Genomic DNA, 11123 nt, shown 5'->3' with positions numbered 1-11123 from the left:
TTTTTGATTCTTAGAAATAAAGGCCTACATTTATTCTGAAAAATCTGAGAAAATTATTTTTTCAGATATGAATCTACCATGACCAAAAATTCTTCCTAAGGCTTCCATGTTGGATTCAAGCAGTAAAATTTCTAGTAGATCTAGAACCAGAGGTTGGTTGTGGCTTGAAAAGGTGACAGAGATTCTTAGGCTGACATTGTGCTCACTAAAGAAAGTTTTGGCATGAATTAGTCATGTCTGCCAAGAGCAGTAATGGCTTGCTTACTGAATATTTTCAGACCCAGATTTCATGTGGTAACTAGCATTAAGCTTAGTGCTAACAGTGTAACAGGTACACGTGTGACTTAGCTTGGGCCACCTGTAGTTGCTGTTTCTATAGGTAATAATGGTTGAGTTTTAGCAATTTCTTGTGATCCAACTTAATTCACAATTCTATAACCACTCTTATCCTATGTGACAGGTGATGGTGCTGAGGCACAGGGAGGTTAAATGACTTTGCCAAGGTGTGACAATGGTAACACTGATCCAAGCAGGCGGGCAGTCCAGGTTCTCAGTTTCCTGCTCAAGCAACTGTTTTGGAAATATATATATGCATATATATTTAAAGGACAGATTGCTTCTTTCTTAAAGCTAGTACTGCTAGACTTACATGGACACACCACAATAACTGAAATGAAGTTTTTCATTATTATTATAATTCTATAAAAATATTTTGCATCTAGAATGCAGTTGTAAGTATCAAGAATTCTTGCCAGGCACAGTAGCTCATGCCTGTAATTCCAGCTACACAGGAGATAGAAATAAGGAGGATCATGATTTGAGGCTAGCCTGGGCAAAAAGTTAGAGTGATCCTATCTGAAAAATGTCTAAAGCAAAAAAGGCATGGCTCAAGTGGTAGAGCACTCAGTGCAAAGCCCTGAGTTCAAATCCTAATAGCTCCCCTAAAGTCCCCAAAGAATTCTTGAGATACTTTACATCTTTAAGGTTATCTAATGTTTATTGTGATCAGTCTATTTGCAACTGAAAGTTGAACCATTAAAATGGACAATGTCTGAGCCTCAGTTTCCTCATCTGTACAGTGGAAATGATGAAACTTCATAAAGTTTTCCTGAAGAGTTAAAGACAAGATTATCTACATTACCAATTATTGTCCGTTTCTGGTACACAGTGGCCCTAAGTAATTGTTTTTTGTTTCATTTGCATTTATTTTATGTTGAATTTATTTCCATGCATGACTTTTTACTTCTTTAGGAATATCCTTTTTTTCTGTGCAACCTCCTTTTCTGGTTTAGGAACAATTTTCTCCCTTTCGACAAGGATCATCTCAGTGTGGCGGGGGTGCTCAGAATGGGTCACTCAGACTGTGAGCCCTGTAAGTGCAGCAGTGCATCTTGGGTGCTTTGCTCACCTGGATAAGTTCAATGACAAGAGAATCTTCATCTAAACCCTTCAGTTCAGCAACTTTCTGCATTTTTAAGCATGCACAGCAAAATTTCAGCACTCTTTTTGAGCTACCAGCCTTGTGTACAGCCCCATTGTTTGGCCTGGGCACACCAGCAGACTCCACCATTGTAATGCTGCAATGGCACAGGTTGGTTCTTTAAAGTGACATCTTTCAGATATTGGTGGCTTTTCAGATATGCGTACCCTTGATGGCCTGCGTGTTTTCTCAGGTGTTCTTAAAGTGCACACAGAGATTTGAACCTCTTGATTTGTGTGATTTTGTGGGGTTTTCTAGGTCAAGAGAGCAGCACACCATTCTTGTAGGTCACCTCAAGCTGCTTAGAGGATGAGCCAAAGTTAATCTTTAAATAGTACACATAAACACAGAACTTCAGAAAAGTTTTCTTATGTTTATCAGTGGCAGTAGAATTGGGTTTGATAATCAGCAAGAAATCTCTGCCCAGGTACGTGGGAAGAAGAAGGATAGTAGATAATGGAGTTGGTTTGAACACGTAGGGTTTGAGGGACCTGTGGAATAGCCAGGTAGGAATGACCAATAAGTTGTTACATGTGAGAAAGTCTTGGGCTAGGTCAGAGAAGTAGATAAAACCAAGGGAGCAGAAGCACATGCAGTCAGACATATGGCTCATTAGAAAAGGTATTCTAGGAAGATCAGTCTTATACGAAGGTCCAGAATGGTCTGGAAAGCTAGAAAGGGGTCTGGGGAAGAAACTGGTTAGGTTTATCTAGACATGAATTGAGAAGAGCCTGACTAGGGAGGTCATAATAAGAATGAAGGGAAGGAGAACCGTGACGATGCAAGCGAAAATTGAGAGGGTTTCACGATGAATGACCGGGTAAAGTAAGACAGTACCTTGGATTTTGTGCTTGGGAGCTGTGGAGAATGAAGGACAATTAATGGAAATAGGAAGGGTTAACGGTTATGAGGCAGAGGCTGGAAGATGACATTGAAAATTATAGGGACAGACCCTGTCTAGAAGTGTGAGGCCCTGAGTTCAAACCCCAGTGCTGCCAAAAAAAAAAAAGAAAGAATGAAAAGTTATACGGACATTGTCAATCAGATTTTTGACAGTACAGCAGGACATTCAAGTAGAAATATCTAACATGAAATTAGAGAGGGGGAAGGGAAAGCTGAACTCAAAAGAAAGCTGGAGGCTGGGAATACAAGCCATCTTTGTAATGGTTTGAGTTGAATTTTTGAAATGGGAGGAATTTCCTAGGGAGAGTATAGACCCTTTGTTATAAGATTAAAAATTAGGTCATCTTTTCTCAGAATTGCAAGCTTTCAAAAAACAAAGTATGGCTGATTCTCATTATTTATGATAGTGATGGTCTATAAATTTGCCATGAGTGTTGAATTAGCACATACTGCAGCCTCCCTCGCTCCTAGGGGAAATACAGGGTTAGGTTCCTGTGGGTGTCTAATCTCAACATTTTTTTTAATCAACTGATCAATTTAAACCACAGCCTGTTTTAAATTGGGTATTTCTGGTTAAATATAGGCCATGTATTTTCTCTGTGAGGTGCATCACAGCCTTCTTGCACTTAGGAATGGTAGAAAGGACTTCAGCATTATGCTTGGGGACCATTTTAAACAGTGAAATTACCAACAAAGAGCTAAATAAATAAGTAAGACACTAAGTGGTGAAAAGAACACTTGTCTGCAGTATGAGAGCTGAAACAAGATGGCAGAGAACTATTTTGCTAGATTTCAGTTGGGAATGTACCAGGTGGGCAAGTCAAATGCTTTACCACTCTATGCACACCCATGATGGCCTTCAAAGGCCATGGGCACTGACTTGGGAGGTTACAAATGCAAGTTATAAGACGTGTGCATTAACGAGCTAGAATCTGAATAATGAGGACGATTTGTACTTGTGTGAGAAGAGACCAAAAATTAGCACTGCTGATTTCTCATTCTCAGCTCAAAGACTCTAGGTTTTGGAGGTCATTTTCAGATTCACTTGTAAATACTGAAGTCACTGGGAAGTAAGATGGGCATAGTCTGGCCTAAAGTCATTGGATGAAGTTCAACTGGAGTTCTTTCTTACGTATTTCTTACCGCTTAAACAGAATTCTGTTAATCAAAGTAGAGTAAACACTAGCTGCTTTAAACAACAGCCCCAAGACTTTAGTGACTTGTATAATAAGGTATTTTTCTCGTTCATAGCAGTGTGATGCAGTTAGGGTGAGACTGTGTTGAGATTTAAGACCCTACTACCTGTTGGCTCAGCTGTCCCAAGAACGTTGGAATCCTGTTGGATTTTCTCCATCCAACAGGCTGATCGCCAGAGGGCGTGGAGGGTCCTGGGAGTTTTAGAGGCCAGGACTTGAAGTAATGCAAGCCACTTTGATTTATATTCACTGGCCAGAACTCAGTCACTTTGCCTCACTGAACCAGCGGCAAGGGGACAAAGGATTAGAGGGGATTACACAAATCTTGGTGTATGAGTTTCTTACTGATGCTGTAACAAATTGCCATAAGCATGGTGGCTCAAAACAACAAATTTATTCTCTAATGATATTGAAGGTCCAAAGTCTGAAACGGGTCTAACCTGTCTACATTCTCGGGGATATCCACCCAGGAGTTACCTGGACTAGATTCCTGAAGAAACAGCAAGGGACCCGCCAACTGGAGAAAAACATTTGACCAACATCATGTAAGGTTCTGTGGACTATTTCCTGAGGAAGCCTCCAAAGAACCCTCAAAAGGACCCACTAGCGAGTGGGAGGCCAGCCTACATCATTCCCAGTTGGGCAAGAACTCGCTTCCTGGTGCTCTTTTCCCCACTCCTGCCTCCACCTTGATCCGGGAAAGCCAGAAATCATCAGGGTGGGGAAGTGTAAGGAGGGCAGGACAGGAAGGAACTTTGACGGTCTGCATGTGCCTAGGTGCAGCAGGCTCCAGTTGCAAGTAGGTTAGAGTGGTATTGGGAGAAAATCCAATTAATATCAAGTTTGGAGTTTTTATCATTATATGGGATTAGATATTTTGGTTCCTGAATTGACATTGTGCTTATGATTTAACAGGATTCTAGATTTACTTGTTACTTGTCATTTCACAGGAGTCATGACTGCCTGAGTTTCTCTCTGAAGCAGGAGAAGAACTTTACCAATTGTATCTATTTTAAAAGAATGACGGGTTCTCATGAGATCCTATGGGGGTTTCCTGCTCAATGTACCTCTTTTAAAATTTTATGTGATGATAAAAGCGAGAGCACACAAAGGAGGGGTGAGGATAGGTAAGACACCTAAAAAACTAGCTAGCATTTGTTGCCCTTAACGCAGAGAAACTAAAGCAGATACCTTAAAAGCAACTGAGGCCAATAGGAAAAGGGGACCAGGAACTAGAGAAAAGGTTAGATCAAAAAGAATTAACCTAGAAGGTAACACACACGCACAGGAAATCAATGTGAGTCAATGCCCTGTATAGCTATCCTTATCTCAACCAGCAAAAACCCTTGTTCCTTCCTGTTTTGTTTGTACTCTCTCTTCAACAAAATTAGAAATAAGGGCAAAATAGTTTCTGCTGGGTATTGGGGGGGGAGCGGGAGGGGGCGGAGTGGGTGGTAAGGGAGGGGGTGGGGGCAGGGGGGAGAAATGAACCAAGCCTTGTATGCACATATGAATAATAAAAGAAAAATGAAAAAAAAAATTTTATGTGAACACTATTATACTTTACAGGTTCCTTTGCCGCTTTGAATCACTGACTGCTCTGTGCGAGAGTTCTTTCTGCCACAGCAGGAGTCCACTCTGCTCACTTTCAGGGCTGCTTAAAACTTGTAGAACGGATGCACACAGTCTCCTCCTGAACTGATGGGCTCCATACTCTTTTATTGGTCCCCCACGTGATGCAGATGGATAGGTTCACTGGTGCAGTCACTGGAGTGGAACTGCCCTTTCAAAGAGGAGCAGACATGTGCTGGTCTGCCACTCTTCTACTCTTCCTCTTACTGATGTAATAAAGAAAACATCTTTATATGTCTCCTGTTCTTTTAAAACTGTGCATACAGTTTGGGGAGCACTTGCTCTGCCTAAGGAAGAGAACTCTGCATTCTGCCATCTTGTGGAGAAGGGGATCATGTGCTCAACTTAAGCCAATCAGATGCTCTGTCCTGGGAATGTGACTGACTGACACAGAAATGGGAAACCACTGGAGATCATGTGCCCAAAATCAGGTGCCTTAGAGAAGCTGCTTCTGCCCTAGAGCTTTTCTGAGTACTTTTTTCTTTAATCTAGTGATTTACTCCTTATTCTTCTAACACTTTTTAAAAGTGTAGAAAGCATTAAAAATCTAGAGTATGTCTTTACTCTTTCCTAATGAGATTAAGAGTTAAGTTCATTTAATATTTTGACACATAGCTCAAATTGCCCTCCAATCTGAGGTAACTTCTACCAAAAGTTGGAGGTGTCTGAACTTCATTTTGTTTTGATTTGTTTTAAGTAGTTCCATGATGTAATGAACAGGGATTCTTCTTTTATTCAATTTTCCTAAAATAATACCACTTTGATTTCCTGATAGAGTGAGGTTGTTCGTTTCTAACTGAGTGAAATGTTTGTTGCAGTGGGTTGGCCAACAATTAACTCATTTATTGTTGCCAGAGTATAACTGGTTCATATTCACTTGCCAGAAGTATAATTGATGAAATGATCTAGCATCAGATTGATTTCGTTTATTAGCAGAGTGATTCACAAGGATGTGATCCACAAACTTGAACACTAGGTATTCCAAATCTGAGCATTCTTACAGCATTACCGTAGCAACGGTTAAATAATGACATAATCATCAAAACCCAGCAAAAAGAATGGCCAACCATGACATCAAAGGCTCCTTTAATTAACAATGTTAGCCAACTACTTTAAATGAATGCTTTTAAAAACCAGCTGGGGCAGTAGAACACTTTGAATTTGAATTGAAGGCATGTGAAAAAAATCCAGATCCTCCAATTAGACCAATAATATCTTTAAAATGACACCTTCTGCACATGGAAGATCCCTTGTCTTATGTGAGGAAAAACATCCAAGTAATTTATGGAAAAGTGAACCATAAGCAAAGAGGAACTCTAGCAAGTACCGAATCACCAAGAGTTGTGTGTACTGGGTAGAGCACAGAGAAATGAAATCATGGCTACAGCCGACTTCTTGAAACAGTTCATGCAAGGAGACTTGTATCTCTTTTCCTCACTCCATCTACTTTTGTTGAGACTTTAAAAAAGAATGGAAAATATCCAGAGGAGAGGCGATTGGCAATGCTGAAAGGTTTCACACAAAAGCAAGGATGTCATTCACAATATTTGACGGCTAGTATGATAATGTAAATGAATATACAAAACAAAATTAAATCAACAATCAGCATGTGTTTTATAAGAGCTCTGAAAGGAAGATGACTTAAGTAAATAAAGTTGTGTTGTTTTGTTACTAAGTTACATGGAAAGATTGCCTTTCATGTGCCAAATCGAGCAACTCACATCAGGAGAAACTGCCAAGTGACTGGAATAGATAAAGGGTCCCTTGCCAAGGCCACCAGTGCAGTGTGGAGTGGAGCAGATGATGGTGACATCCATTACTCTTCGTCTTTCACATCAGAATGGTGTTTGTTGGGGTTCTTTATTGTTTCTCTTCATAAGTCTATGTAATCTCCCTTATGTTTTGAGTTCATAAAAATTTTTTAAACATGAGGATATGTTGGATTTTATCAAATTCTTTCTCTGAGTCAACTGACAAGACCATATGGTTTTCCCCTCCAATCTATTAAATGTGGTAATTACATTTATTTTAATGCTAAACCACCCCTGAATTCCTGGGATAGAGCAAATTTGGACAATATATATATTCTTCCTTTTCAAAAAAAATATTGGGTTGAATTTGATTTGTGTATGTTTAGGATTTTTGTACAATGTTTATCAGTTAATCATCTTTAATTTTCCTTGCTCATCAAGTCTTTGTCTAGTTTTGGCATTGAGGCTACATTCATCTCACAGAAGGCATCTTGGGAGACAACTTCATTTTTCTGTCTTCTAGAAGATTAGAGCAACTTTTTGAAGATAAAATTGGCTGGGCGTACTATTTTCTTTATGGGAAAAATTTAAATTTCAATGATTGCAAAACTGTTCAGGCATTCTGTCTTCTGGGGTCAAATTTAGTAAGTTATAATTTCTAAGAATTTGTTTATTTCAAATAAGTTTTCAAATTTATTAACATAACATTTGACAAAATAATTATAAGTAGATGACAGTTGTGCTCATTCATAATTATTCCCTTTTTAGTATTGTGGTGTTATAGTTGTATGTCCCTTTTAAGTCCTGTTTATGCCTCTGATAAGTCCCTAAATATTCAGCCATTAGTTTCTTTCCTAAGAACCATTTCTTTTGCATTATAATCCGTATTTCAGGTATTGGGGGAGGGGAGATAAAGGAGAGTGATGGAGAGGGGCATGAATGTAAGAACTTTGGTAAATGTCACAAGGTACCCTCACACAACGATAATAAAAAAGATTAAAAATCTTTATAAGTAGACACTGTACACTTAAATCTGAAAAAAGTCGTATTTTACCTTGGTGTTGCTTTTCATTCATGTCTGTTGATAAGTCTGTTATCCCTTGCTTTCTCTTTAAAGAGTTTCTTCTCTTGATCTTTTCCTAACTTCATAATTGGACATTCAGTTTCTTCCCAATGGTATATGTTTAAATACAAGTATTTAAAGTTATATATTTTCTTCATATATAAACAGTAAGATTCCACTTTTGCAATATCCTTTAAGTGCACAAAAGTTATTATTGGTCAGGTTTGAGCATTTAAAACCTCTATTGTGATTATAGATGTATATAAAACCAGCAGTCGGGTTTGAACTCAGGGTCTCATGCTTGCTAGGCAAGCCCTGTGTCACTTAAGCCACACTCGCAGACCTGCCTTTTAGTGCTCATTTCAGATAATGTCCATGCTTTTTCCCAGGCCAGCCTTGAGCCTTGATCCTCCTGTCAAGGCCTCCGAAGAGCTGGGGTTAAAGGAATGTGCCACCAATCCCAGCCCAACTTTGTGTTTAATTTCCAAACATATGTTTAGAATTTTTATTTAGATTTCCAAGTTCATCTTACTATAGTAAGAGAAACAGCCTGTATGATATCAAAATTTTTAATTTTGATATCATATCTTTATGGGCTAATTCCTGGCCATTTTTTCTAAGTGATCCATGCGTGCCTGAGAACAATGAATAATGCATATATTCACACTAAATCAGGCTTCATAATTGCATGGTTCAAATTTTCTACAGCTTTAGTACTTTATCAAGTTTATCCATAACTGAGGAAGGAATGTTGAAACCCAGCCCTCTTGGTTTAGAAGTTATATGCTCTGTTCTTTTTTGTAGTCACTTTTAAAATTTTGCTGTCCTTAACAAAAAATCCAGAGTCATTCCCAACCTCCCCCCTGGGTAATATGAGTTCATGTGGACACTCTCAACAATGCCTATCCACAGGACTTGACTGTTTTTGTCATCCAGAGTTTAAAAGTCTCCTGATTAAGCTTTTTTTTTTAAATATTCCACAATTGGTGTTTGTTTAGATCTACCTGCATATTTCCAAATTTCTTTTCTCACTATTCCTTCTTGCATCCTGGACCTTTATTCTGAGCAGTGTTTTCTTCCTGAAGAAAGTTCCTTTACTCAAGGAAGTTTAGAAGTTCCTTTAGTAAAAGGTCTGAGTAATAAGTACTCTCAAATTTTATTTATCAGAGAATACCTTTATTTTAGATTCCTGAAAGAGAATTGTGCTAAGAAAACAGTTCTAGGTTTGCAGTTAACTTCTTTCCAAGTCTGAATATATTATTCATTCCTTTGTCTTCGATATCCTACTGCTATTTAACTTTACATTTTGTAGGCATTCTCTCATTTCTTTCTAGCTATCTTTGCTCTCTATTGACTTCTGTGTTCTAAACACCACCACAGTGTGTGTAGTGTGGATTTTGTTGTACTTATCTGTGTTTTGTGCATCAGTGGATATACATCTTTCATCACTTTTCAGCCATTATTCTTTCAAATTTTGTCTGTTCTCTATCTTGTCAATTCTTTTCTTCTGAGACTTTGCTTGGATACATGCTAGACCCTTTAGTGCTATTTTTCATATTTTTACTTGCTTAAATTTTCTATTTCCCTGTATCTCAATGCTGCAATGTTGGTAATTTCTTTTTTCTAGTTTTCCGCTTCCCCAATTTTCTCTCCTTCTGTGTCTAATCTACTATTTAGTCATTCTCAGAGCTTTCATTTTCCATTTGTAATTGTTTGGCTATTGTTCAAACCATTACTTGTTTTTATTCTATTTTACTCTAAAAACCACATCATGCATTATTATTTTGTATTTTAATCTAATCATTCTAATATTGGAAGCATGTTCCTACTGTGCCATATTTCTGCTGATGCTTCTCATGGTGTGGCAGGAGGCAAGGAGGGGGAAGGGAGATAATAAATGATAAAGAGAGTTAAGGAGTGCTATAGAGAAACAAAGAAAAACTGGAGTTGGGGAATGTTACCTGGAGACCAGAGAAGGGTCACCTCACCCTCAAGGTTAAAATGGTCAATGAAATAGCATGTGATTATGTTTGGGACAAGCTATACTCCCCCCATTTCTGTAACCTGCTCTAAATGGTATATAAGGAAGGCCCTCTTTGTTCTTGGGGCTCAGCCTTTGGACTTGAGTCCACTGAGTCGCTGCTGGCTTGCTTAATAAACTTGTTTCCTGAAAGATTTGGTGCCCTCTCTGTCTCTGATCCATCCTACAACATTTCTGGGGGCCCACCTGGGATTTGGAAGGTGGTGTTTTCACCTCCTTGTCGCTGGCTCTGTGTCCCCAGCCTGCTGGGAGGGCAGCCCCTGCTAGGCACTACTAGACCATGTTGATCTGAGGGGAGGGAGCCTCTCTTCTGGTAAGCTGAGAGGCAAGTTCTAGTTGCACAAAGGAGCCAGAAAGGCTCAGGAACCAACTTGGGAACCCCAGTCATCAGACTGGTAAGAACCTAGGCTCAAATTCAGGCCTGCCTTGGAAGGGCAGAAGGGGAGTCTGATCAACTCCCTGCAAAGACACCTGAGTAACCTCTTTTGGGGGGAGAAACTGCATCTTTCAGGTTCAGGGAGGTGGTGGAAGTACTGTGCTGTATGAGAGTGTGTGAAAGTGCAAGCCTGAGATGTAGCCTGGTTATGAAGTGAGTGTGGAGTCCCAATCCACAGGTCCAGGGTGAGCCCTAACAGGGCCTCTAGTCTGGGGCTCATACGGACTCATTACTGCCAAGAGATGCCTAAATCCCTGCGAGGGGAGTGACCAGAGATGGATGAAGTGAGTGATGTTATTTATTTTCCCCTGTGTGCCACAGAGGAGGACCCCATACCTCCTCTCCATATCCCTTATCCATTAGGGTGCATGCTTAAGAACTTTAAGAGGGGATTTAATGGAGATTATGGGGTCAAGCTGACTCCTGGCAAGTTTAGGACCTTTTTTTTTTTTTAAAAAATTATTCATTTATTTACATGTGCATACATTGTTTCGGTCATTTCTCCCCCCTGCCTCCCTCCCCCACCCTTTGCCCCTTCCCCCGCTCACTTCCAGGCAGATACTGTTCTGCCCTTATCACTAATTTTGTTGAAGAAAAGACATAAGCATAATAAGGAAGACA

Source organism: Castor canadensis, chromosome 1 (assembly GCF_047511655.1).
Source record: "Castor canadensis chromosome 1, mCasCan1.hap1v2, whole genome shotgun sequence".
Lineage (NCBI taxonomy): Eukaryota > Metazoa > Chordata > Mammalia > Rodentia > Castoridae > Castor > Castor canadensis.
The sequence above is the reverse complement of the archived record's forward strand: the minus strand, read 5'-3'. Positions refer to the sequence as shown.